Raw genomic sequence first — 16,160 nt, 5'->3', positions numbered from 1 at the left:
TTTTGCTTTATTATGCGTTTTTTTCATATCTGCAAATTTGTACTTGTATTGTGCAACACACATCCAATAGCAGAATATTCTTAATTACAAACAAAACTATTTTAGATATTTCAAATTTATTGAACTTATTATCATAGAGATGTTTTACTTAATATTGTGAGTAAAATATCGCATTGTAGAAAATCAATATGTTTCATGAAAGGTAAAATAGTTCATCTTTTCAAAACATCTACTACGATATAGCTTTGTTTGTGCAGCAGCATAACATAAATCGTTTGATTTTACGTTTATACGTTAGACGATGTACTATGTATATAACATGTGTACTATTTTTGTGAAGGACAGTATTAATTTAAGGTAGATTCATGGTATACCGCCATCTTGGATTGAACAATCACAGTACAAAATCGGTCTAGTTATTTGCCTAAATCTGCAAATTTGGAGACAGATTTGCAATTCAATGGATAGACTGTTTTATCTATCTAAAAAAAACTTGTTAATTAATTGTATTATACAAAATATTTTAACAAATATCATTTTTTTTTAATTTAAAATCATTTTTTTCAAATGAGCCATTTAAGGGGAGCTAACTCTTTTAGTACAACATTTATACTGGTCTAATAGAGATTTATTTTAATTTTTACTTGTAGCAAGAAAACAAGGTCGGTGACACCATGTTTTCTTTTTATTTTCTTAAAACATATTATGAAACCTTTCTTCTCACAATTTATTTCAAAATTCTTTCTCAAAGATTTTTTTTATGCACACTAATGTGTTTTTTCATGAACAAACTAACCAAATGTTGGCAATTTTCAACGACTCATAACTTGAAAAATAGCACGGTGACCCATACTTTGTATTAAATTTTTTAAAAGAGCATAGTAAAATCTTCATTGTGGCAAATAATAAAAAAATTCTGTCTCAAAAAATATATACTTGTGATCTACCTTAATAGGAAATCATAAAATACAAAAATCAACATGTACTGTTATAAATCATCAATAAACATTAAAGATGAACACTGATTTCCCCCATTCGTTGACAATATATAATTTACTATAGTTTTGGTTAAAACATACGGCAACTGGCTGTGTTATTCCATGCTGTGAATGTAAGGGTATATCTATGACCTTTCCCTCCTGTGTCAGTCTGTGTATGTTGTTTGAACCTTGTCCACTGACGTAGAGGTGCCCATAATTATCAGAGCATATGTCAGTTGGTGTATCGATGGTGGCAATACTTATATTCTGCTGTCTTGTCATGAAAATCGGGAAGGTCATTTTGCTTTCTGTGATATAGTTGTGACCTACATGACAGGAAAAACATGTCCTCCCATCAACTGCATGGCACTTTATAATATGAGGACCAATGTGCCAGTTTTTATATCCAGATATGTTTGGAAAGCTTCTGAAATTATTTATTTATCAAATATGAAAATTTAGAAATAAGCATTAGACCCGTTATTCCAGAGATGTTTTAGAACTAAAATGTTGAATCAAATATCTGTTTGACATCAACTGGTCCGGGAACAAGTTATCATTCTTTGATTTTTGTTGTCCGTTTCGTTGTCCATGAGTGAGTGTAGTCCCTAATGTGGAGAGAGTTTTTTTGCCTTTCTTTTTTATATCTCTTTCAAATTTGTTTCTTCATGTTTAATGCCCCAAATAGCAAGTAGGGTGATGGAATTACACTGTGAAAAATATCGGGTGATGAATTTTAAAGTAAAGTAATGATTTTGTCCAGCTTCTTTTCAGGGGTAACAATTAAAGCGGATAGTTGTATGTTTAGAGATTGAAAATATCAATTGGTTGATGTTTTGATTTTATATACCAAATAAACTCTTGTGATTAGAAGGAAATCATACAATAAAGTTTTAAGGTATGAATATGTATCGACAATTATTTATCAATTTACAGGAAATGTATATTTAATCTTTTACGTTTTAGAGTTCAAATCTAGATCTGTTATTAAGCTGTGTCGTGATGGCATAATTCTTTTTTTTATCGCTGTACACAAAACATGGTGGACAATTTTATTCAAATATTATTAAAAAACAACAGTGACAAACATTGAAATATGTTTCTTATGCATAATTAGAACAAAAAACAATTTATTATTCGGTAAGGGTTCGCATTGAAAAAAAAATGTTTGTGTTTTAAGCTATGTTGCTTGCCTTTTCTCTTTTCTCTTTTAATATATATATATACGGATAAATAGTTCATGATTCACTCGTTGAATATTTTTTGAATGTCCTTGAATAAGAACGATTTTACCGGTTAAATATGTGGATAATTATGTATATTTTTGTCAAATTAAGAATACCAAATTCATTTATTATCTATAACGTATTCGTATATTGTTTAATCATTACTTCTATATATTACTGCTGATGTTTTTCATCCTGGCCTATTCAACACATTCCGCATGTTCAGGTGATGTACACATTAAGAATTGTATGTAAATTATGACAGTGAATGTGATTGATAGATACTATAAGACAAATCATCGTGATGCATGTAGATTTTTTTTTTCGTCTGATTCTTTTAATTTATACAAAGTGAGGGCAATGTGTACAGTATAATGACTTGGTGATATAAAGAGGCAGAAAATCAGATATAGAACGTCATACATAGCATTAAACGACTTACATGGCATTGTCATACGCTTGATATGCATACGATTTTCCTTCAAGATTGAAGCATAGAAAACATAAAGAAGTCGAGAATGCTGTAGAACACATCACGGTAGCGCCTAAATCGTTGATTGATGTTTTCAAAACTATAATCATTCTATCCGGGTCAATCTGTAATACAGATCTGGTGGAAGGTTGGGTTATGTAGCCAACATTTTCACCTGTAATAGCCACATCATATGGTTCGCTGTCAACGTTAATCTTGTTGAGATAACTTCCAAGAGGATCAACTAGAATCAGATTCTTTTTATCAAAGTCACATAATAAAACGTTTCCCTTTGCTGTGGCTGCTATCCCAGTAATTCTGCCGAAGTCATGGTTGATAGAGTGGTAGAACGAAAATCCATGTCTGATTTCTCCAGGTACCGCCAACACTTGTGCCATCAGATATTCTGGAAAAAATATTTTACAAATAACGAATGTATTATTAAGTAAAATAATAAAAAAAAAAAAATGCTAATGATAGTTAAAGGAAAAAAAAAACAATAATCGGAAGAATTTTCAAATTAAACTTCCAATTGCAAAAGAAATATTTTATCTGGTCCAGGAACACAGTTATCGTCCTTTGTTTTTTGTTGTCCACGAATATTGTCCCTAGTGTGGGCAGTATGTTACTTACCCCTTTTAAATTCAGTTCTTCATGTTTAAAGCCTCAGATAGCAAGTAGGGGATGAAATTAGGGTCATGAATTTTAAAGTAGGTGATTTGGTCCAGGTGAAAAAGGTTGAAAATTAGCAGTTCGGAAGCTGTAAAAAGATTTCAAGACTCCTTAACATGAAATTGTCCATATTTTGAGCTAGAAGTGTTTTATAATTTTGATATAATTTGTCCCAAAAGTAGTACAATGCACTGTAGAAATATTATTCAGAAAGCGCAAGTGGCATTTTTTTTATTATCATTTATTGTCTAAAAAAAATGCTACGAAATAACTGTGTTCTCTGACAATCCCACTTGAATATTGAAACTAGTAGCAAAATAATAAAAAAAAGAAGAGGAATAGAAATTACAGAATGTTTATCTATCAATCAAAATTACAATCTTTTATCCTGTAACTTTTTGCATGATTGAAAGATAAGTGATTGGGTATTTTCTTAAATGCATTCAGTAGACATTTCCTTGGTAAATTTGGCGCACAGTTGTGTGTCAGATAAACTCATTTATATATTGATATGAGCGTCACTGATGAGTCGTATGTAGACGAAACGCGCGTGTGGCGTACTGAATTATAATCCTGGTACCTTTGATAACTAATTATATTCATTCGTTGTCGTACGGTAAAATGGCGACTGTTGAAACATTAAACAAACACTATGTTCTTGAGTCTAGGAAACTGTAAAGATGCAATTTATTGCACCTACTTTTATTTGTCTATTTAATGATATTCCATCAGAACATTCGATAAGGAACTAATCTAATATATATAACACATAATATATTAGAACAGTTTTTATCCACAACTAATCTTTTAGGCGGTGATCATCTTAATACTGTTGTCATCTTAATAACGTGTTATACTGTTGTCATCATAATAACGTTTCATACTGTTGTCATCTTAATATGCTGGTGGACGTTTCGTCCCCGAGGGTATCACCAGCCCAGTAGTCAACACTTCGGTGTTGACATGAATATCAATAATGTGGTCATTTTTATAAATTTCCTGTTAACAAAACTTTGAATTTTTCGAAAAACAAAGGAATTTCTTATCCCATGCATAAATTACTTTAGCCAAATTTGGCACAACTTTTTGGAATTTTGGATCATCAATGCTCTTCAACTTTGTACATGTTTGGCTTTATAAATATTTTGATAAGAGCGTCACTGATGAGTCTTACGTAGACGAAACGCGCGTCTGGCGTACTAAATTACAATCCTGGTACATTTGATAACTATTAATAATGTTTTATACTGTTGTCATCTTAATAACGGGTTATACTATTATTTTATTTGTCTTTATGAATAGTGAAATGCACATCCCGTTCTATGATAACTCTCGTATCCAGGTTACTCGTTTTTGATAATGTGCTTTGTTTATATGCCTTTCGTGTTTCTTTGATACATATGACGTGGCTGTGTACTTTTACATCCTGTTATTGTGCTATTGTAAAACATTGTGTTCGCTTGTCTTTAAATTTTGCTAACATGTTTGGTCTATATGACATTTTTAGATTCTTAGTTACATATTTGTGATTCAGATTACAACAAAATGTTGACTGCTGTATCCCTATATTTAATATTTTTACCTAATATGTCTGTTTGTTTTGTTCAAATATCGTTGTCAATATAATGGAACTTGATGCGACTGTCATATAAGTCACAGAGGTCTATCTAGGTTAAATAATTTTTTTTCTACATAGGAAAATGCCAGTATCAAGCAAGGAATATGACAGTTGTTATCCGTTCGTTTGATGTGTTTGAGTTTTTGATTGTGCCATATGATAAGTGTCTTCCTTTTTTTATTTTTTCTCGGAGTTCAGTATTTGTTTTATTTTAATTGTATCATTTACTTGTCTCCCTGTTTCAATAGAGCCTAATGAAGAAATTATCAGATGATGAGTCATCAATCCCTTATTTACGCATGGCACACGTTCGAATATCTTGATAAAATTATGTATTTCAACATAAAATAATTAAGAAATGAAGCGAAAAATACAAATGGGACATTAAAAAGGCATATAAAACACTAACTTCGCAAAAAATGTATTGCATTAGATGATCATTGCGACTTATAATAATCTTGTATATGATCAAATTGAGAATGGAAATGGGGAATGTGTCAAAGAGACAAACAACCCCCCGACCATAGACCATGATAGAACTTTCCGATCGGCTTAATTCAATTTATAACAATTTTTTTTAAAAATTTTGATGACCAACTTTATTTTGTTTTTAACGCTATCATTTAAATTATTTTGCTTCAAAATTTAGGACTATAAGCTATGGGTAAAATCTAGATTCAATATATCTTTCTGGTCATCTGCTCAAACAGAATATCTTCTTTTATCGAATGGGCATCAGAATATTTTAAAGAAAAATACCACAAGACAATACCCCCCTGTAAGTTAAGTGGACGTTCCCTTATGTGTACTAAACTTTTTATAACTATTGGCACTCAATTGTAGTCTAAACTTTGCATGATTTGATTTCATAAATATAGTTGATGTCTTAATTACAAGTTTAATGTTAATTGAACAAAACATGAATCAGATCATAGTAAATGCATTACCTTTCTTTTGTTCTTTTGTTAAAAACAAACTATACCACTGTTTATAACTGCTTTAAAATGAGAAGATGTGGTATGATTGCCAATGATCCACCAGAAACCATAGGACGTAGGATTGTGGAATTAAAGGCCAACGACAGATCGAACTTTTAACTTCCTTATTACATTTACGCATCAGTTTTTATGGAAGCCTTTCAATGACATAAAATCATACGATGCAATCATAAAGGTTTAATAGATATACAATTTAGGATTTGTTCTTGATGATCCGGCTGTACATTTTACATTCATGTAGCCTTTTTATATTGTTTGGTTAAAAAAAGAAACATACATCGATTGAATTATAGTGATCATGCTTCATTAGAAGTGAGTCAACTAAACCTCAATAATGTGTCGTGTGTAACGTGCAAAATTTGACACCATATATATTTATAATGTTTTCGTAACTTTAATATATCTTTTTCAAAATATACTTTATTAATCATGATATTTTGTTTGTAATGTAATATTGATAATACATTCTGTACTACAAACGAATTGTATACCGAAATACGTTATAGATTGTCGTTTATGTAGAAATGTAATGTGCACCTTATATTAAGAAATTGTTACAAATGTATTTTTCTTTATCTACATTTATAGTTCCTTACACCATGTACATGTTTATTAATATATATTATTTCACGATGAACAAAAAATTCAAAAAATCTTGCACGTTTATCTTCTTTTAACCATTTCCACGAAACACGGTGAATAACGAACCTTTTTCACGGCTACAAGTGAAATAAAAATGGCAAAGCACGCTGCACGAAAATAGCCCTTCACCACCCTCAATAAAGGCACATGTCATTGCAACTTGAAATCATAATTGTATATGAGAGAATGGGTGATGCCAGTTGTATATTATTCTGCAACATAAAAATAAAATTGAGACTGTTCTAACACTTAATTCATCTGAATGCAGTGAGCAATATTTCGTTTATCTAACCGTCTTTTACGATTTTGCTTCGAATGACATACAGGCAGAATTATAACTTTAAGTTAATGGAACGGGCTGAAAATATGGAATCATAATGTGATGCTATGTTTATTGTAACAATTATATTGTAAGAGATCGGTGTTGTATGAATGGTAGCCACACAACTAGTCATTGTTTATAGGCTAATTCAATTCCCGAATATGACTGGCATAACATACTTTTTATATGAATTTGCACTTAATTTTCTCTTAAATGCATGGTGCATTAGCATTACATATATACAAATATGAAACAATAAGCAATTTGGCCAAGCACATCTTGTTAATTTCCCAATTTACATAATTTGTTTTAAACAGTTCTTGGCCATCTTTTGAAACAGTGAACAACAATGTATCGGTGTCTCATAGTACAAATTTCTTAGATCGTTAGAATATGGATCCAATACCTATATTTAGATGTTATATTTTTTTCTTTTGTGATGTTTTGTTTAACATGACAGATCGCTAAAATCCCCCTCCCTCAAAAAATATCAATAAGAGTAAATTAGCAAGACAACAGAAAAGTTTTACGACACAAAATAGTTTTCAGGTCGAAAAAAAGAATATATAGCCAATAAAGGCAATTTTGGCCCCTCTTCAAACGAATTCAAAATTCTTATTTCAATACACGGTTTAGAAGTTTTAAATGTCCAATATTGATAGTAAATTTTTTGTTGGTTAGCAAAATATATGAAACCTGCCATTTCATGTTTATTAACTCATTACTCAACTATATCTCATGTATCATGTATTTTTGGCATACCCCTTTTTGTATTTTTGTTTGTAACAATGCACAAAGGAAAGCATTTACATAATGTGAATAATACCTTTAGGTGCTCATTGTCATGTTGTTATGCAGCTATACTGTGATTGAAAAGAGATAGACGCATTCATCTTTCGTTTGTTAATTTGTAATTATTAAGAAACAAAATAGTTGATTACACACGAAGATGTGATAAGCTGATATAATTAACATAACTATCTTGACAATACCTTTTGTAATTAAAGCTGTATTAATCTATCAACATCCGATCAACTGTTTTAAAGAGGACTTTCGATAGATCTCTATAAAATATTTAACCTCATTGTAACGGAATACGCGTAAGATTATAGATTACATAAAAATCCTATATCCGCCGAGCCTTTATCGTGTCTAAGGGAAATACGAAAGTAATAAGGCCCGTAAAATATACCATCAACAAGAATTTGTGAAACCATATTTTCTATTGCATATATTATATTCCTTAATTGTTGCTATTTTTAGACATTATATATTATAATCAATGAATATATACATTATACACCATTTATTATATTCTGGCACTCAATGTATATCACGAAATCATTTTGGAGTGCATCAGTTAATGTAATTTTTGCCGAAAAGATTAATATATTATGTAAAACTTTAATTAAAACTAATCGACATTTTACACATCGTCCGAGATATATTTATATTCACTATTTGAATTGTTGTATTGATTTTTTCTAGACATATTTATCTTTTTTTGTTACTGCTTCATCGACTTTCACTTCACATTACGTGTTACTCTTCCATACAATAAGAATCGAAGGATGTGACTCTTGTAAACATATCTAATGATCAAAGTTCGTTGTTAGTTGTTTATTTTATAACTATTTATCCCTTCCTTGATTGTTGCTATTTTTAGACATTATATAATATATTCAATGAATATATACATTTTACACCATTCATTATATTCTGGCACTCACTGTATATTACGAAATTATTTTGGAGTGCATCAGTTTACGTAATTTTTGCCGAAAAGATTAATATATATATATATGTAAAACGTTAACTACAACTAATCGACATGTTACACATCGTCCGAGATATATTTATATTCACTATTTGAATTGTTGTATTGATTTGTTCTAAACATTGTATATTGTTTTTTGTTACTGCTTCATCGACTTTCACTTCACATTACGTGTTACTCTTCCATACAATAAAATCCGAAGGAAGTGACTCTTGTAAACAAATCTAATGATCAAAGTTCTTTGTTATTTGTTTATTTTATAACTATTTATCCCTTCCTTGTTTTTTTGTTATAATTATAGATTATCGTTGATCATCTCAACGAGATTGATTTTCTCACTTGAGCTGTTACAGCGAAAGTGAGAAAATCAATCTCGTTGAGATGATCAACAATAATCTGTTTATCGCTATTTTACCTATAACGACGTTGTCAATTTCAATGTCAATTTCGTTAGCAACGCCACGTGGCCTCCCTAGTTTCTAGCGACAATTTTTCCATCTCTAGCGAGAAGCATGATATAAAAATTATCACAAAAAAAATTCAAAAAGAAAAATGCACAAAATAGCGATAACAAAGGAATATAAAATATCTTCAGATTTAAACACAGAGTTGGTCTTCCAACTACTCATATCATCAGCCAAAACCGAACACAATCTTATATCCCGGAGAGGTTCGGTTCGGATTATATGCATTTATATCGAAGATCGGAGCAGAGTTAAAAGTACCAAAAAACCTTACTCGAGCTATAGAAATAACTAGATTAAACCTTTCTACCAAGAATTCTGACATTGCAACCATATAGTGTCTCGGTTTTTAATAATCATATACATAACATTTATTAATAATGTTTTCGTTTATTTTATGGATAAATTTCTTTAACAATATACATGTAGTAACTGACTATCACAAAATGGAAACACACTTGGGGTATGCAATTCCACCCAGAACAAATGCCAATATCTCACTGTAACAAGATCACAGCCACCATTCAAACATGACTATGCATTTAAAGGCCACATTTTAGCATCCGTCAACACTACAAAATATCTTGGTTAAACCTTATCTAACAACATGTGATACCGATATAAATAACATAACTGCAAAAACAAATTAGATATTTGACTTTCTTAAAAGAAACTTAAAAAAAATCAGAAAGAAACAAAAAGTTTGGCTTACACATTCATGGTACGATCAAATTTAGAATACTGCTCTTCAATTTTGTCACCTCACAACCCCCCCCCCCCCCTAATCTCCAAACAAACCACCAACATTGAAAAGTACAAAGTAGGACAGCACGCCACGTAACCAACATGTACCATAACACTAGTAGTGTCACATCTATGATTTACCATCTTGATTGGAAGTCACTCGAAACTCGCAGAAACATCAATTGAGTAACAATGATGTACAAAATCTCACACACACGCATTGCAGTAGATCCAAACCGTCAGCTTTTACTATAGCAAGTCAAAAACACCAGATTCACCAATTCACTTTAATACCAAACATTCAGCTCTAGAACATATTACTTAGCTCTAAAACTGATTATTTCAAGTACAGTTTTTTAACCATTCACAGTTCAGAATTCACTTCCACAAACAGATATCTAACTGTAAATATGTAAACTAGTTATTTTTGCTTTTGCACATTTGTCTGTTTGCTATGCGCCGACGTATAGTCACCAATGTGCTGATGGATCTTCGTACAATGAAAATGTAGATTTAGAAAGCATTTTTAAACATTAGACATTTGACAGGATATGCATACTGCATACTCTTCCAGAGCACCGTGTTTCAATCCCGGTTTTTATGTTGGGTTTGTGTTGCTCAGTCTTAATTGTTGTATGTTGTGTTTGCATAAATTTATTTTACTTTCTGTAAGTTCAGTTTTTGCCACGGCAGAGTCCGATAGATTTCGACTGATGAATTTGAACATTCAGTTGTATCATTTTCTTTTTTTTTTTATGGCAAACCTGTAGCAAATTTGTATTAAAACAAAACCCATTATGCATTACCTTTTAAATCTGTATCACTCAGGATATTGCTTATCATGTCGCGTGTACTATGGCAGACAGTTCAATTTGTTGGTGGATAATATTACATGAGTTATATGTTAAGAATTATAATTTTATACAATTGGTTAGAATCATGTGTATATTTCAAAATCTATATGCAATATTCGAGTTGAAATCACAGAAGATGGATGCAAGAAGACGTTTTCCCTGTTGTCGAACATGACTACACTTTTTCTGGAATTATGTGATTTCCTAGGATTAGGTGTATTATCTTGGTTTGTCTTTTTTTCATGGATTTACGGGATTGGAACATCGATAGCGCACTGTCGCCTAAATTAACTGGTTTTTGTTTTCTATGTTTGAAATTAAAATATCTACATTAATAAATCAATGTCGTGTATTTACCCTATTTTACAAAGATTATTGACGACAAATAAAAAATCTTGTTATTTGATATCGAACCAAATATTGTGAACACTACATACGGACAGTATTTGATGAAACAGAATACAAACATAGATATAGGAAGATGTGGTATGAGTGCTAATGAGAAAACTCTCTGTATACATTACATGCATATGATTCTAACGAAGCTTAATCAAATAATATAATGCTATTGAAAAACTAAGTTGGTCGTTTCTTAACATTGACTTTCGACATTTAACACAATTAATAGTTTCTCAATTCAAATCAAATGTAACGATTCCTAAGTAAGCGCGAATTAAGGATCAACTATTTATTAATTTTCTTTAACTAAAACAAAACCCCTTATATCTAGATTTTCTCTTAGTTAGGAGTTAAAATGTCTGTACACATTTCTCAAAAACTAGAACTAATTCATGCAAAATATCTTTTTTATTGAACAACAATTGAATACAACAAATAACAATGTCTAGTAAAATATGGAGTATTTGCTTTCAATCATCAATAAACATCAAAGACCAAAACTGATTTCCCCCATACATTTACTACATAGAATTTAGTATAGTTTTTGTTGAAGCACACGGCGACTGGTTTGTTGATTCTATGCTTGGAGTCCAATGGTATGTCTATAACTTTCCAATCTTGTGCATTTGTTACGTGGACTCTTACGTCTAATACTACTTTCCCGTCCCATTTCAATCTGTGTATGTTGTTTGATCCTTGTCCACTGATGTAGATGTGTTTATAATCGTCATCACATATGTCAGAAGGTGTATCCATGGTGTCAAAAGTAATATTTCCATGAAAGTCGTTCTGATGACTGTACGTTATACAGTTTTGATCGCCTTTGCATATGAAGAATGATTTCTCATCAAGTGTATGGAATTTTACAACAAGGGATTGAACAAAAAAGGGTATCTAAGGTAACCTAGCTGACCTGGCTGGCCTATGACGTCTGTGAGTTTTCTGAAATTACTTTCAAAAAAGATATATTATAAATATAGATATATGAGACCTGAATGTCGGTAAAAGAGATAATTTGAAAGTTTGATGGAGAGAAAAGAAACGCCTTTGATAATTCTTACTTTAACTACAGTAAAGATTTTTTCCTCATTTTTTTGAGTGAGTTCATGTTAAACTAGTAAACCAATTTGAGTCGCATAAGGGACAATTCAGTTCTGTTCAAATGATCCATTTACAGTCAATGCAGAAATATGCAGTAGCTTTTCGATCAATGCAATATGATTTTCAGGTATATTTATAAATAACTGAACAGTCTAAACATCATGACCATATACATAATAGATTTTAATAGACTACATGCGAATTTTATGAATAGTTGAAAGGCCGTACATTGACCTATAATGGTTTACTATTATAAATCGTTATTTGGATTGAGAGTTGTCTCATTGGCACTCACACCACATCTTCCTATATCTCTGTACTTACTGCAGTGGCTATATCTGTAAAGCTGACTATTTGATACAAATTACTCTTAATAGAGCTGTATAAAAATCGAATTGACCGGTTCAGACCACAATTGGCTTTCAATATAGGGTAAGTTAATGTTGTTTTATATAAGAATACAAGGTAAACTAGGAAGCTATTAAACCAAGAGTTCCAAGTGGTGAAGTTGAAATCATCCCTTCGTAAATTTCGGACGCCATCACGAGTTGGTTTACCGTTATGGAATAACCGATTCACAGATGATATCGGATTTGTTCCGTATGTCGTAACTACAATCCCCTTCCCTTTCATGAAAATGACCTACCGAATTAGACTATTTACCGGATTTGTTATAACATGAACAACACGACGGGTGTCACATATGGAGCAGGATCTGCTCACCCTTCCGGAGCACCTGAGATCACCCTTGTTTTTGGTGGGGTTCGTGTTGCTTATTCTTTAGTTTTCTATGTTGTGTCATGTGTACTATTGTTTGTCTATTTATCTTGTTCACTTTTAACCATGGCGTTGTCAGTTTATTTTCGATTTATGAGTTTGACTGTCCATCTGTTATATTTCGACCCTCTTTTATAGAGAACCAACAGTAAGTGTTGAAGTAAATCTTTTAATACATATATCTGATGATATGTAAACGTTACATGATGAATACATGCCGTAATAAGGTACATTTATATTATTTTAGTGTTTTACCTTTCATAAAATACAGCCATATTTATTGTTCTGTTTAATTCTTAAGTTTGTTAAATTTATCATTGATTAGTTTGCGTTTTTATGTTTTCAAAATGGCGAATTTATAGTTTTTGGATGCTGTAATGAGTTTGCCGAAAATGACAACATTAAACAAGTGCATCACAACTAACTCGCCATGAAACACAAGTCAACAGTTCAATTTCAAAGTTTACTGTGCTTAGGTTATATCCTGGACTGGGTTGCACAAACGTCTATTAAAGTTAATAGTCTATTAAAAGTACACTTAGATTTAATAGTCTATTACTTGCGTTGCACAAAATTTGATTAACGTTAATAGTTTATTAACTCACTATTAAATTTAATTGAACGAAGGAGCGCTATTAAGTCCTTAATTGTACATTTAAAATGGATGCCATGCAAGTGCTTGGATTACTTGTACCTCAAAATCAGCCGAAAAATACCGTGACAGGCTTCTCAACTCGATGACTTGACGGACTGAGAGCCTCGCACAGCCGATGATCGATATCCCACATTGTATGATTTCGTCACAAAAAGAATTGTTTTTGTTATTATTAAAATAATAATAGAAAGAAAAGATAAAAATTGATAAGTTTTTGAAGCATAAATGAAGATATAATTGTTTTTTTTTTATGATTAACCAATTTCATTGTGAATCTAGACTATTTAGGGAAACAATGGTTTTATTTTCAATACAACAAGTGTCATATTAAACTGAAGAAAAAAACTTTTGCCCACATCCTTCGAAGTATGCTTTGTTAAAACTGAAATATGATCAAATATATTTCTTAGTATAAAATCCATTCTCCAAAATTAACAATTTTTAGAAGGCATGCATGGACGAAAGCATTGGACATTTGAAAACCTTTTATAACAGGGGTGAAGAATGTGCAATCTCCGTTGGCGCTTTGATAAAGAGTGCTTTCTTTCACGTCCGCATTTCTATTAAGTATGGCATGCCGAGTTAACATTTTAATGATTACTACAGATTTGAGAAATGAATAACAGAACAGTGCACAATAACGTACAATAACATACATTGTTATTCGTAGGAGATCAGAGAAACTACGTGATAATTTTGATTTTTTTTTTTATTATTTAAGATGGCATGGTGTATATTGTCCATAAACAAACTAAACACTATAATGTTCTTCTCAAAATAATTCTGTAATGCGCGGATACACCGGACTGCATCGTACGATAACAATATTGGGTCAATGGAAGGCGTCCCAGAAAAAAAATAAAATAGCCTTGCCAGACGTCATAATTATTTGGACTAGGTCAATATTATAATATTGTCAATGATTTAACTAGTCTTTGCTATGCAATAACAAATATGGCAGTTTTAAATTACAGCAGTAGTTTTTCTTCGTAAATTTCTACATTCAGCAGATCGATATTGGTGTCACATTGAAAATTAATACACATTTTCCCTGAAATACGATGTATAAAAGAAGAATGTGTAAATGTAATCTCCATTGACGTTTTGATAAAGAGTGCTTTCTTTCACGTCCGCATTTCAATCAAGTATGGCATGCCAAGTTAACATTTTTATGATTACTAAGAAACACAAATAACAGAACAGTGCACAATACCATACATTTTTATTCGTAGGACATAAAGAGAAACTACGTGATAATTTTGATATATTACAACAGTGAATTAATTTAGTTTTTTTTTTAAATAAAGATGGCATAGTGTATATTATCCATAATATTTATAACCAATAATACATATCTAACATTTTGTATGCAACTGAAAACTGTAAAATAGATGACACGAAACTATCCGACACTTTTGTATATCTTGGGTATAAACTTCAAACAAATATCTGATATTGACATATGGGATAGGGTTCATAATAACATAAACAATTATTGGACTTTTGGGGATCACTCAGATATTCCGACACCCCACTGGTCCAACACCCCAAAAGTCCGACAAAGGTTAATAACTGCCGTAATAGAAAATATACTTCATGAGTAAAGCTTCATGAGGGTGTTGATGTGGATTTACAGAATAGAGAATAATGAGGGGGGAGGTTAAAGAATAAAGAAAAATGAGATCCTAAAATAATGGGCCAAAAGTATAAAGAATAGAAAAAATGGCAAACATTTTAAAGAATACATATATGAAAGACCCCCTCTTCCCCAATCCAGACACCCCTTGGTAGAACAGATTTTAGCATGCCACCTATCGGGTATAACTATCAAAGAAGTACCATGACTATATGCATATAAAGAAACTGAAAACTTTGCAAGTTTTGGTATATATATACATAAGAAAATGGGAACACATTCTACTAAAAAAAAAGAAATGTCATCAGCAGTGCAGTCTCTCTTCATAAAGAAAAATGTTCACGTGATCAGGGAATGACCATTTAACTTCAAGGGGGTTATGGTTTTTTCCAAAAAAAAATATTCTGATCCCCAATTTGATGGGAAAAAATATTTCTGGTCAAGCAGATGAAAAAAAATATTTTGAATGCAGATTCTCCCATACCTTATATAGTGTTAAACAACACATGCAAACATGCGACACAAAAATTACTCTAGCAACCAACACCACCTCTTTTGACACTCACAACATAAGGTGCTAGTTTTATTCCGATTTACGAGCATTTTTTGCTGTTGTAAACTTATTCTAACAGATTCTTCACAGAGAACGCGGCAAACTTTACAAAGTTCTATTTGGTTTACCACTGTCTTTATAGTTCAACGAACCGCGTATTAACTTTAAATAATTCACTCTTCAATTAAGTAGTGTATAAACATTGTTGTATATATAGACTAACTAAACTAATGTTCATCTCAAAATAATTCTGTACACTAAACTAAGCAT

General features: G+C 31.3%; 1 long non-coding RNA gene across 1 annotated transcript; it reads right to left on the bottom strand.

Moving 5' to 3' along the window:
- Positions 1-563: 563 nt before the first annotated feature.
- On the bottom strand, positions 564-6,064 carry LOC139491203 (uncharacterized). Its single transcript, XR_011656486.1, has 3 exons — positions 5,916-6,064; positions 2,649-3,084; positions 564-1,407 (listed from the first exon to the last, which is right to left on the bottom strand). It is a non-coding gene; the product is annotated as an uncharacterized lncRNA (long non-coding RNA).
- Between the last annotated feature and the right edge of the window lie 10,096 nt (positions 6,065-16,160).

The sequence above is a fragment of the Mytilus edulis genome, chromosome 10, assembly GCF_963676685.1.
Source record: "Mytilus edulis chromosome 10, xbMytEdul2.2, whole genome shotgun sequence".
Taxonomy (NCBI): Eukaryota; Metazoa; Mollusca; class Bivalvia; order Mytilida; family Mytilidae; genus Mytilus; species Mytilus edulis.
Note: the sequence above shows the minus strand (reverse complement) of the source record. Positions and strands in the feature narration are given on the sequence as shown.